The following is an 850-nucleotide window of genomic DNA, read 5'->3' as shown; positions in this document are numbered from 1 at the left end:
GATTGTCGGCGTCATTTTGAACCTGGATTTCCAGTACAACTCCTCACTTAGAGAATACGCTATGAATTATATCGTTGTTCTCTGCATATTCTAGGGGAAATCGTGGTATCTTAAGGGTTCTCAGGATGCTCCCAACCATGAAGGGAGATACTTTTACTTTACCACAGTCAAACCCTTGGAGAAGCTTTTCTCTGGTCTCCATATTTTTGGTCACTACCTGGTATCTTCCTCCCCCATAAGGGGTAAATCCAAAAATGTTCTCTGCACCGACGTAGTCTATGATGGCTTTCGCCATCGCACTTGCTGGTATTGTGGCGTCAACCTCAATTCCGAGGGTACGCACACGCGGCAGAATGGAGGCATGATCAGATGGGGGGAGCCTAACTATTCCCACCACCAAGTGTTGGATATTTCCCCAGTCCGGGGTTTACGAAGTTCTGTAAATTTCCGGTTAAATATTGTGAAACCCGATGGGACTCGTACCGATATTAACGGTTAAGAACAGAAACTATACACTTTATCTAAGCCAAACGGCCGAAAAGCGATCATATGTCATTGCAGGTCAATGATGACCCTACCAGATGACGCTACTACAGAAATGATCCTGTGAAGTATGATCTTCTAAATATAATAATAATAATAATAATTTGTGAGTTCAACAAATCTTCATCATCGGCCTTAGAGTAAGATAGGCTGAGAGTCAGCAGATAGTAGGAGAGGAAATAAAGATAGAGTGCATAGTAGTAGAGTAGGTAAAAGAGGCCTCAGTTGAGTGCTTTAGCTGTTTTCCCCCCAGGGGCGATTCTAAAACGGTCGTTTTTTCACTTTAGAAGAAAAGGAAAAATCCTAA

The 850-nt window shown here is 42.7% G+C and overlaps 1 pseudogene; it reads right to left on the bottom strand.

The window, feature by feature from the left end:
• Positions 1 to 429: 429 nt before the first annotated feature.
• LOC150107682 (U2 spliceosomal RNA) lies at positions 430 to 546 on the bottom strand (annotated as a pseudogene).
• Positions 547 to 850: the final 304 nt, after the last annotated feature.

Source organism: Typopeltis vanoorti, chromosome 4, assembly GCF_054136105.1.
Source record: "Typopeltis vanoorti isolate ZY-2024b chromosome 4, IOZ_Tvanoo_1.0, whole genome shotgun sequence".
In the NCBI taxonomy this organism is placed as follows: Eukaryota; Metazoa; Arthropoda; class Arachnida; order Uropygi; family Thelyphonidae; genus Typopeltis; species Typopeltis vanoorti.
This window is presented reverse-complemented; position numbering and strand designations above follow the sequence as displayed.